Here is a 12,115-nt window from a genome sequence, read left to right on the forward strand (position 1 = left end):
AGTCGCTCTTCAGAAGCTGCATGGTCTGAGTTTGCCGTCTGATCTCGGAGCGCTGTCGCGGTACTTTGATGCCACATGTGACAGTCACGTGGCGTCGGCGCAGCATCAATCCGGACAAGATTTCTAACCAGAATGCACCGCTTTAAGACAGATTTCGATCGATCTGCGCAGCGCTGCATGAAGTCGAACGCACCTATTATCTGCGTTCAAAAAACACATGATTGCGGTTGAAAGAACACGCGACACGTATGGACCAATAACAATCGGTGGTAACCAAATCAAGCCAATCAGCTTCGAGTATCACAATACGTCATCAAACTGGAAACGAGTAAAGAAACGCACCTGTCGAAGAAATAAACATTTCATCGCGCCGTCTTCCCTGAGGTAAGTGGAAAATTAGTGAAACGGGCGTCCCCATTTTGTTCATAATTGTAAGGATTACAGTATTTGTAAGTGTTTTTTCCTTCTGTTAGAGAAAATTGACATAATGAGGGATTTTACAAGCTGTTTTGACATATTTTGTCTTGTCAGGCTTCTTAACTGTTATAACCGCCATTTGATTTGAAAAGCGAACCCAACGATGAATTAACAACACTAGTTTACTCGTTTACCGCGGTATAATATGACTGCGTCATATTAATGTTCTAATGCATTAATGTACTATTCCAGGCAGGGTACACTACTGGGCTGATTGTTGTTCTAATTTCGGACTGGATTGTTAAGCTGGTTCAACTGAAGAGGTGTAGGTCTCAATCAATCTACTTATTTGCACACAGAGGACTTTATTTTTAATGTACACGATTTTAAGTGGTCACGATTGGTTAAATTCTCTTGCAGTCTAAAAAACAAGAGCACCGGTCTTGTTTTGTTGTGATTTAAAATGCGTATTTTAATGCAGTATACGCCAAGCTATTCAATGTGAAGTGATTTTACCACAGATAACTTTTAAGTAGTGAGGTGACAAGCAGTTTTATAAGAGTGCTAAATAGTTAAAGGGTTTTGTATAACACATAGAACACAGGTGTCAAACTCAGTTCCAAAAGGGCCGCAGCTCTGCAGTTTACTTCCAACCCTAATTAAACACACCTGAACAAACTAATTGAGTCCTTCAGGCTTGTTTGAAACCTACAGGTAAGTGTGTTGGAGCAGGGTTGGAACTAAACTGTGCAGGGCTTCGGCCCTCCAGGAATTGAGTTTGACACCCCTGGTATAGAGCAATTCCATGCAATGCTATGAAAAATATTTGGTTTTTCTCTAGAATAGCTATCCCCTTTTTAAGTTGTTTGTGTAGGCTTGTATTTTCCTCAATGTTTCATTTTCAATCGATTTTGTTTTATTTGCCAAAGTCACACCCAAGTGCCAATTTCATGTGTGTCACATCCATAACAGAGAGATGTCACATCCATTATAAAGCTTTTCCCTCATAGATCAAAAATGTAAAATACTTTTTTTTCCCCTGTAGAGAGCGAACGCTTATCATTTTGATTAGTACTATTATTAATTATTATTTAAATTATATTATTATATAAATAATTATTTATTAATTTATATAATAATTATTATATAAACTATTATTTATTTTGGCTTTCGCTATTTATTCACAGAATTTCCACAATGAATATTGTATACTGTAAACTTGCATACTTTTTTGGTCACCTCTATAACGCATATTTATTTCCCTTTTTTAAAATATAAAAATACTTTATTGATTGATTATTTTTTGATCCCTTAACTGTAGTTGTTTAAATTAAAAAACATAAACTGATGTTTCAATACAGTACAAGTAGTACACCCCTCACAAGTCTGTCTTTTAAATTCATATTTTTAAAAGAAAGCTATACAATATTATATTTGTATATCTGGAGCTTATCTAACAAAATAAGTTATGATATCGGTCCAAAAACTAGTACACCAGAATTAATGTTATAGAAAAATATAAAATACAAATTCAAAAAACAAAACAAATTAAATTTATTAGGTTGCCATTTTCCCCCCAACATTTTACTTGAATAAATTGTATTATCTTTCAACTTCTACATATGTTTGACTTAAATATTATTTTAATAAATATATCTGTTTAATAAATCAGTTTTGTTTAAATGCACCGAAATACATTGCCTATATTCCCTGACAAATGGATAAAAATATAATTTTTCAAAATAGTCTGTACTCAATTATGCTGAGCACTGTATGTTAACATATACATTCTCTTTGAATTTATGCTGTAAGGTTTTTTCTGCAAAAGTTACTAATTAACGCTTGCTTAAAATTACTGTCAAAACTGTCTTTCTTAGGAGTCAATCTAGGGCCATATATACTTGCAAAATAAAATAAAGTTTTGCTAACAAAAAAAAGTATTGAGCAAAGAAATAAATAAATAAATGCAAATCTCCAAAAATCACTTAGCGAAAATACATTTTTGAGCAAAATTAATTTTGCTAACAAAAATCAAGAACTGCAAAGGGAAAATTTAAGTTTTGAGAAATAAAAATGCAAACATAAAAGAACTGCAAATAAAAGTCAAGCAGTGCAAAATAAACTAATTACTAAATATATTATTTTTAAAAATATTTTATATTACCTAAACGCCCAAGTTCCTATGGTCCACAAAGTGAAATGCATAGAAACATGAGGTGCAAAGTGAAACCAGCATCGCCAATTCAAAGTTGGCTAAAAAGCATTGCAAGTGACTGGACGGGTTTTGTAAACTCAATGCTATAATGTTTTGTATATATATATATATATATATATATATATATATATATATATATATATATATATATATATATATATTAGAGGTGTGAACCTATACTGGTCTCACGGTTCGGTTATGATTATCATGCCTTCGGTTCAATTCGATATTTCGGTGCATCACGGTGCATTGACGATGCTTTCCATATACAGTGTTATATTTTAGAAGAGAGGCTATAACAAGCTGTCTGTATAAACACACAGAGACACAGCACCACACTGTCTCTCATTCAAACACAAACATAGACAGCACCAAAGAAACACACACATGCACACGCACAAACACACTTAAGCCCTCGCAACAGGGAGAGCTCGCGAAGAGCGGAGCAGAAAAATGAAAAAAATAAGCACTTTTCCGACGGTCCCTTGCTGAGAGCTCCTCTCAGTGCGAGCTATCCCAGCTTAACACATATTGCGAGGGCTTAAACGGAGCAGTTCTCGTAGTGTGGAGCGAAATAAAAGAAAGACAGCTGTGAAACATAACCAGCTTTGTCTTTTTGTAGGAAACACACTTAAGATCTTTTTAGGGTAAGAGGTTTTTGAGTTATTGCCGTCTGTAACTAAATGTGTGTCAAGAATATCTAAAACAAAACGAACTGAATCGCGCTCATTTCTGGCGCCCTCCTGGATATACAGCGCCCTTAGAATTTGCCTATGGTGCCTATGCCACGGGCCGGCCCTGAGTTGGCTGAGAGTTGTAAATACTCGCGCTCACCTCCCTCGCGACAGAGAGCATAGGAGATAAATGACGTCAGTATAATAACCGGTTATGATTATTACTGAACCGATACCGAATTGTCCGGGTCTGCATCGCGGTGCACCAAAGAAACAATTATTTTTGACACCCCTAATATATATATATTATATTATATATATATAATTTTTATTTTAAATTGCACATTTTTTTTTTTTTAGAAATTTGCATTTATTTATTTTTGCTCAATAATTAATTTTTTTTGTTAGCAAAACATTCTTTTATTTAGCAATTATATATGGCCCTAGATTGACTCCATATCTGTCACTTTGACTGAGAATTTATAAACGTTCCGCCTGTAAATAAATATGGAAATAGGCATGACTCAGATGAACACGTCAGTGACTTATTGCCCATTTCCAGCTCTCTGAGGTGTCAAATGTAGCTCAAATGTTGCGTGTAACATAATTGTGGACTGCGGACAGAGCCACATACGGCCGAGCGCTGTGGAAGCTGGACTGCAGGGAAGAAATGTGGCCATCTAATTAAAAAACAATTAAATTACATTAGGCTTGGTAATTACACCCTCCCCCTTCCCCGGGTTCCGTGTTACGACGGTTAATCCGCTCTTTATCTATTAGTCAGAGCTGTGACATTGACGGGACTCGACTATCAGAGCCGCTGAGAGAGACAGATGCGGCCGCCTCACACTCCGTCAACACTGACACAAGACACTCATTCATGCCCAGCTCTGACATTAAATGATTTTACTCGCAAATATTATGTGTGAGTTATTGTCATGAGCTTAGAGTACGCTGGATCCTATTATTTTGTGTTAGTTTATGATGGATATTTTCAGTCTAAATGTAACATCGAAGTCGTTATGCAGCCTTGTGGAGGCAACAATCCTCCATTCATTCATTCATTTATTCATTCATTCATTTTACTTGTGCATTATCCAGCATATATTTTTTTACATAGCTGATGTCCATCCAGCTGCTACCCAGCACTGGGAAACATCCATACACTCTCGCATTCACAATCATACACTACGGCCAATTTAGTTCATTCAGGTTACCTATAGCGCATGTCTTTTGACTGTGGGAGAAACCGAAGCTTGCAGAGGAAACCCACACGAACAAAGGGAGAACATACAAACTCTACATAGAAATGCCAACTGGCCCTGCTGGTGCTCGAACCAATGGTCTACTTGCTGTGCGGCGATTGTGCTAACCACTGAGCCATCATGCTGTCCACAATCCTCATTTAGTAAAAAATGTCTGCGTTAGCTAAATTTAATTGCACTGTTTAAACCAAACCAAAAAATGTAGATGAAAAATGGCGGCAATCTATTTAGGATGGCTAGCTATATGTAGTTGTACCTGTGTAGGTGAATTAAAATATACCCACAACTTCTAAATAAAAGTAGGCTTATGTTTTCTTTTTTGCGCATAACTTTTGGAGAGAAAAAGAGCAGTCATTGGTCAGACAAATCTGTCGCACATGTGCCTGAGTTTGCATTTACTATTAAATAGTTTACACTCTGAAAGGTTGTTTAACCTCAACAGTCAAATTCAGTAGAATTCTTGCATTCATTTCAAGCACCAAATGCATTTAGTTTTAAAAACATGAGCAGAATAAAGTTGCAAACAATATACAAAATAATAGTGTTTTCTATTACAAATATTTGTGTTTAAAAAAAAAAAAAAGAATCATAATGTATATAAAATTATGCACAGTAGCTTTGAAACCAGTGTGCTTATTCGGTTCATCATTGGACAATATTCACATTTATTTTTACCAATTGCAGTGTCATATATACCAATTGCAGCTGTTGTACTTGACATCAGTACTTGTAGAATTGCAACATCTCAATTTTTTCGTCATTTTGGTATCTAAACAAGACACATTTCATTCCCAAAAATTGTGGGAAGGTTTGTTTTTGCTGTATAAAAAAAAAAAAAAAAACTTATAAAGAAACATTCCTAGAACGTCAGTGTTGGGGAAAGTTACTTTAGAAAGTAATGCATGACAATATTGTGTTACTCTTCAAAAAAAATAACTAGTTGCGTTACTTAGTTACTTTTTATGTTAAATAATGCAATCTTTTTCTTCTGAAAAATGGATATTTTTCAGAACTTGCAGTTTTTTTTTTCTTTTTTTTTTTTTAATAGATGAGCTCTGCAACTAACCCCACACTGTATAACCTTCGTTTACCTTTGAAAAAAAACGCATAAATAAATATTGATGTAGCATAATGTTATTTTCAGAAAACTTCCTGACCCCAGAGTTCTACATGCCCTATATACAGATTAATGACAGTTTAAAGCAATGTGTCTGCTTCTTTTGTACTTATTTGTTTTATTAAAACATAAAATCGCTGTCCATTTCAGATAATCCTTGTTTCCTTTCTTCCATGTGTTAAAAATAATGACAACATTTCTATCGCAAAAATGTAAGGCTCTACCATCTTCCTTTCTGCCTGTTCCTGTATTCTTTCAATGCGTGTGGGATTCAACGTGACTTCGATTATTTTAATTCAGCAATTTATTTTAAAAAGCAAATAAACCAAAGTAACTGGCATTACATTTTAAAAAAGTAACTCAAGTATTATTACTTGTTTTTTAAAAGTAATGCATTTCTTTACTTGTTACCTAAAGTAATATTATTACGAAACATGCGTTACTTGTAATGGGTTACCCCCAGCACCGGTTCTCATTTAGTTTCCAAAATAGCCACATTGGGATGTTAGGTCCAGGGCAACATTCTGTGTTTGTACTGCATACTTGCTTCTTTATCGTTTATAAAGTACTGTATGTTTTAGAACTATGTGTGTTTCATTGCATTTACAATTCAGACAAACTACATTCATGTTGCTTTTCCCCAGCATTTACGACTATGGTAACTTTTCCCACACAGCCCCACAAGGTAGTTAAGTGTCTGCTGGTATTCAGATTTCAATCAACTTGCAAACTGTCCAGCAGCAGACGCATTCAGTGCAATGTAAACGGTGTCTCCCTCAAGCAGCGCACAGAGAAGGGTGTGTTTAAATTCAGGGCCAGACTGGGCATCCACTTTATTGCAGCTGTCGGAAGGTTTTGTGTGTGTGTGTTCCAAGGGTCAGTGCTGTGCCCATCTCTGAGAGGGGTTTGGCGTGGACACGCACATTTCTGGTTTGAGGGCAGGCAGAAAAACGCTCTCTGGCGGATTAGGTAACCTCTACACTAATTAATTCTGCGAAGGGCCTTTCAGAGCGCCGCATGCAGCTCTCAGAGTGAGAGAGAGAGAGAGGAATAGAGCGAGCGAGGGAGGCAGGCTGAAAGGATTGCATTATTCCGCGCTGCGAAAGGAAATCAGAGAGCGCCGGTCTCTCGGGGCCTCGGCGGCGCGCTCTAATAGCTCAGCGCGATCTCTGCTAGGATATTGCTGCCCTCGAGTGTGTGTGCGTGCCGGCGAGTGGGGGCTGGTGAGCGTGCATGACGATATTTTTAGGGAATACACAAAGGATACGCATATGAGGATAAGAGAATACGCAAAGAATGAGATACGGTTGACATTTTCGGATGTGTTTGGTCGTGTGAGTAGTGCTGGGAATCGGAATTGGAGAAAATATAGTGGAACCGAATGATTTTCATGACATTCGGTTCTGTTAAAGGCTCTTGAACGCCTACATTTTTCCCAGCGGTTATCCACAATATTTGAGCTCTCGGTCTGAATTTAATGTGATAAGAGAAAGACAATAAATAGAAAACACACCTTTTTATTGCATTAGCACTACTGCACGACTAGTGTTGTCTGATTCAAGTACAATCCACCGAATCAGTTCTTTGTGGTGAGTTAGGCTGAAAGACTCATTACTCATAACTAAAATGATGTTATGTGTGCTTAAAGATTGCTCTCTTTGTGCTACTTCTTTATTAATAAAAAGAATGGCTAAAATGTTGACTGTCTGGTGATTGGCCAGATAAACAGTAACCCCGCCTTATTCGCATCATTGGATGATCTGAAGTTGTTTCTGGTTGATCACTAGGCATGGGACGATGGCCATTTTTAAGGTATACCCTAGTTTGATCAAGTCAAGGTTTTAAAATCGGCAATTTTCTGTTGTACCGTTTCTATGGTATATGTACGATTCTTTTTTTATTCATGTTTCTTTGTTTTTTTTTTAGCACAACAGTATCTCTAGCAGAAAAGATATCCAATGATGAAGTTTTAAATTGTAAACAAATCTTGTGTTTTGGTAGCTAATGAAGACAGCAGAAGTCAATGCTTCATTTGAACTATTCGGCCTGACATGTTTACTGTTCCAAAATATTTTAAATGTTTCTCAAAATAAAAAAATATTGGCTGTGTCCAAAATCCCCTACTACTCTGTACGTACTGCGTTTGAATTTGAATGTACTTCTTGACTGATAGAAAAGTGTGTTCTATTGACCTTATTCTAAAATGCGAAAGTGCGTCTGTTTTCGCGATTGTCTTAAAACTTCCGTTTCAGTCGACTATGGGAGAAATGACTAGGAATAATAAACGGCAAAAAACGGTCAAACTACTTGCTCTATAAACAAATGTTTGCATAACTATACAGACCAAGTAGAATAATATAACGGGGAAATATCAGTTTGCAACATCAAACTGTGAAACAAGCAGTTTTTAATGTCTAAAAATGAATGGAAGTGAATGAGACCGGAAGTCTCGTGCCAAAAAAATTCAAATGGCTGCGCCCGCTCGTCCGCGGAGAATAAGGTGAATACAGTTTGAATGTGAGTAGAATAATTGGAGCTTTGATGTACTACTGATGCCATTTTGTCTTCATCACATGACATACCCACTTCGCTCTCGATTATGAATTGTCTCGCGGTGCATCATGGCGTCATCTGGGTATTTCTCGCATACTGTTTTTTGAATTCTGTAATTTCGGACATACTACTTGGCTCGCAAACTGTTTCTAGCATACCATATAGTTTGAAGTTTGCGATTTCAGATGCAGTTATTGTATTCAAGATGAAGAAAAAAAAAAGTTATTTTTGAGCAGTAATCACAATACTGTGAAAATGTTATATTTCAACGCAATCTCACGGCAATTCGTAACCTCTTGATTTAGTGGCTAATTCGTGTGAATTTGAACAATCTAATCCGTACAGTTTAGTACGATTTGCTCATCACCCAATAACGGTTGGGTTTTGGGCTGAGGTTGGGTGCCACGCCTCCTCTTTAAAATCATACATTTTTGTACGATGATGAATTTGCCATTAAACTGACAAAACGTGAAATACTTACATTATAATACTTACATTTTCTTAGGAGATCAGGGTGGATATTTTTATCCGAGGTTATTATACCATTAGAAATGATACCAACCCATGCCTATTGGTCAGTTGATTATAAGGATCATGAGTTTTGTGCTTTCAGTTAATCGTCATGCAGACTATTGCAATTTTTTAACGATTAAATTTTTGTTCATTTGTACTGTGAAATGTGATTTCTAAAATTTAAGTGCTCCTGTGATGCAGGTCGTGTAATGGCTATTAATAAATTCTGACAGGCCTAATGGGGAAGTCACTTACCGTTTTTATCAGACATTTTTAAATTTCACCATATGACCTTTTTATTCTTATTTAATGTATTAATGTAACTTGATTAAATGATTAGCAGTGTAAGTATGTATAATAACTAAAAATGACAAACAAAAATAAAATTAAAAAAAATAGTTCTAATGGTAACAGTCAAAGGGTAAATGAATAAATACATTTGGCATGTCACACACTGTAGGAGGACATTGTTGTAACTGTATGTCAGCTACCCCGATACACCAACAAACAAACGTAGCCCTAGAGCATGGCATGCGCGAGCACTGTCAGAAGCTGATCCTTTAGCTCTGTCTGTATCTCATACATTTACACACACACACACTCGCAGATCGTGTAGGAGTTGCGCTCTCCAGTAGGTAACTGTGATCCTGCCATCTGTCCGTGCAGTCAGACGCTGGCAGCGGCCGTAGCTTGAAGGCGTGAGCGGTGGCGAGCTGGAACAAGGACGCGGGCACACATCCAAAGAGAGACAGACAGAGAGAACACACGCTATTCGGGTCTCAGGTTGCAGGAAACTCTCTGCATGCTGCGACGCCTCCAGCAGCAGTTATAAATCAAGTCTAGCGCACATACACTCACGCACGCACTCGGCGAGATCCACCTGTACGTCATTATAGATCCTAATTTTTCTGAAACGCACATGCACTATTGCGTCTTGATCAAGACATTCACTGTGATAACTGTGCTGAAATGACCTTCTAATTAGAGGTTGTGTGAAATTGCTTGACTAATGTGGCTTTATAGCACGTGTTGATGTACTTCCTGTTGATGCCAGAAGTATGAGTGGGGCACTTTTAAATATTTTAAATAGCCAGAAACGTTTAATTGGGCCATAACAAGAACGATTTTACATTAAAAGTATGTTCCAGTTTTGAATTGGAAAAAGACCTTTTTCTTTTATTCAAAAGAATGTTTGATTGGATGAAAGTCAGCATAGTGCAGGATGGAGCTGCACAAATTTGCCTAAAATAAATATCACAATTTTCTCACTATTCTGTAGATATAAATGAAAAGTTAGTATGTGGACTATTATTATTGTTATTCTCAAACATGTGGTAAAACGGCAATAGGCTTTGTGTAGCGGTACCGGTGTTTAAAATGCTAAATTTTGTATAGACTTGGAATGGTGGACTTAAACAGACTTTAGATTTGTCCTGGTCATTAATTCTGATGATAATTCTGATGTTAAATTATTGTGTTTGAGACATGCTTGCAATCTGTCATTTTCTGCTTAATCTGTCACTGACGTGATTTTCGAGAATGCAGAGGACTGGGTGGGTATTTTTGCATTTCGGCGGGTTTTGGATACTTTTTAAACTGGAATCAGTCAGCTACATCTGGCAACACTTTCTGTGCTTTCGGTTTCATTTTCACTGCTAAGAGCAGTTCACTTCCCACGCGGCTCCCAAACGATCTGAACTGAATGTTATTTGCAACTCTAATAGCTGTTATTCACAGCTTATGCAGGTTCTGTTCACTAAAGTAGAATTCAGAGGCGCGCGGGCACCCGCAGTCGCTGTGGTAACAGCTGACGATCAACTCGCGTCACGTGATTTTACAGTTGCAAATCATGCGGACATGAAGTGACATTTTTGGGGTAAATTAATATATTATATCTTGTACAGCATGTGACTCTTTCAACACCATTTGGAGGCGTCCACATTGCTGAACGACGCATGCAAAACAATGTGAAGACTTGTGCGGCCATCATTGCTTCTATCCTGAACTTGAGAATATGATTGACAGAATCGTAGAAATGCTGGATTAAGATCGTCTAGCTTGTTGAATCGAGATCACGATATTTTTACAATTAATTGTGCAGCTCTAGTGCAGGATGATGTCATCAATACTGTGGAGAGGTAAGCATGATCGAATACCCAATAAAGGGGGAGAGCATGCTCAGAGCGCGGCGGCTAATCAGCAGGCCAATCCGAAATAATAAGCAACACCTGTTTATTCTAGTGATTGGACCGGAGAGACACCCGTCTTAAGGAGAACGGGAGGAACAGTCGGGAGAGATAGCTGAACGACGGCCACATAGTGGGAGCTGTCCTTTGCAGTTGTGACTGAAAATAAAAATATCTGTTACTTACCTCAACGCCGACCCTGTCTTCTTCTTCCCACACAAAGAAGCTTTGTTACAAATACTTTTGCAATATTTTCTAAAAATAAGATTACATTTTGAAATGTGCATTTAAAAAAAAAAAAGTTTTGTTAATGTTTAGGAGTGAACTAGTATAAAGATTGGGCCTAAGGCTAAAAGGCATGGACTGTGAGCCAAAAACATTTTTATTTTAAATGACTAGAATAAAATTATTCACAAGAGCATGTAACAAAGTATTTAAAACCTTTTCAAAATTTAAGATAGATCTTTTGTGTTTCCAGAATGTGTCTGTAAAGTTTCAGCTCAAAACATCCATCAGATTATTGATTATACCTTTCAGAATATTGGAATGTTCTGCTCTGAACATTATGTAGCTGTTTTGGTTGCCTGTGCCTTTAATGCTAGTTCTCCCCGACCACTGTTCCCTCGCACCTGTCAGAGTGTGCCTCAATCTCTCGGCTGCGTCAGATTAACAGCACAGTGACAGACATGAAGTCTGAAATGCTACAGTAAGAACTTTACCAATGATTATTTGATGTATTTGTTGTGGAGTTAATTCAAGCCTTTCTGCAATGATGAGTCACACAATGTTGTTACAAAGTTTACAAACACACACACACAGCACATGCGATTGCACTGTTTTTGCATGGCAAAAGTGACTGGAAACACGTTAATATCCACTGCTGTATAGATGTTCGTTTTTTTAATATACAAAATAAACCTGATTTACTTGCCACAAACCGGGATTGAAGCATCTCCTTTTATAATTCTACTGACATGGTGCTGTGGTGATAAAGACGGTACAATCGCTGTAATTTAAAACAAACATGCACTGTTTTAAAAACTTTTTAAACTTATAAAACTCATTCTTGATCACATTTGATGATGGTTGATGATCACAGAGAGCTTTAATAGATCTTTTAATCCCAGTTGCTTTGGGTTCTACAGAGACATGGTAATACGCAGTCAATTCAATGG

General features: G+C 37.1%; 1 protein-coding gene across 1 annotated transcript in view; it reads left to right on the forward strand.

Moving 5' to 3' along the window:
• The window catches only part of sgsh (N-sulfoglucosamine sulfohydrolase (sulfamidase)), a 330,538-nt gene continuing 318,423 nt past the window's right edge, over positions 1-12,115 (forward strand). Inside the window, exon 1 of the mRNA XM_073936642.1 lies at positions 1-384. The gene's annotated coding sequence lies outside the window, so the exon portion shown is untranslated. The remainder of the gene's footprint in view (positions 385-12,115) is intronic.

The sequence above is a fragment of the Danio rerio genome, chromosome 22 (assembly GCF_049306965.1).
Source record: "Danio rerio strain Tuebingen ecotype United States chromosome 22, GRCz12tu, whole genome shotgun sequence".
In the NCBI taxonomy this organism is placed as follows: domain Eukaryota; kingdom Metazoa; phylum Chordata; class Actinopteri; order Cypriniformes; family Danionidae; genus Danio; species Danio rerio.